The sequence below is a fragment of the Triticum aestivum genome, chromosome 5D, assembly GCF_018294505.1.
Source record: "Triticum aestivum cultivar Chinese Spring chromosome 5D, IWGSC CS RefSeq v2.1, whole genome shotgun sequence".
Classification (NCBI taxonomy): domain Eukaryota; kingdom Viridiplantae; phylum Streptophyta; class Magnoliopsida; order Poales; family Poaceae; genus Triticum; species Triticum aestivum.
This window is the reverse complement of record NC_057808.1, coordinates 300932316-300932811: the sequence shown is the minus strand read 5'-3', so window position 1 is coordinate 300932811 and position 496 is coordinate 300932316.

Below are 496 nucleotides of genomic sequence, written 5' to 3'. Positions count from 1 at the left end.
GGAAGTTCGTTGGTGTGATTGGCTGGATGAGGTTTTTTTCTCTTTCGAGAATCATTGGCTGGATGAGGTGAGGAGTGTACCCGGGCCAGCCCGTACCTCGTGTCAGGCATGACACGCCCGTTTTTTTTTTTTAATTTAGAAAAGGAGGATGACCCCCGGCCTCTGCATCTGGGAGATGCATGCGGCCACTTTATTGATTATTCTCGAGGACCTTACAAAGTATTACAATAATATGCCCGAATCTGCCATCTTGGCAATATTTGCTGCTACTTCTATCCAAATGATGAAGGCATGCTAGCTGGGCCACTATCCAGACCACTCATCTAAGCCTAACATCAAAATGATGAAGGGGTGCTAGCTGGGCCACTACCCAGACCACTCACCTAAGCCTAACATCAAAAGCCGGAAGCCCCAGCCGAGCCACATACCGGGTCTGGGGAACAAACCGGTCCGACGCACTCGTGTGTCGTCGCCGCCATCTTCCACAGGTCCATCT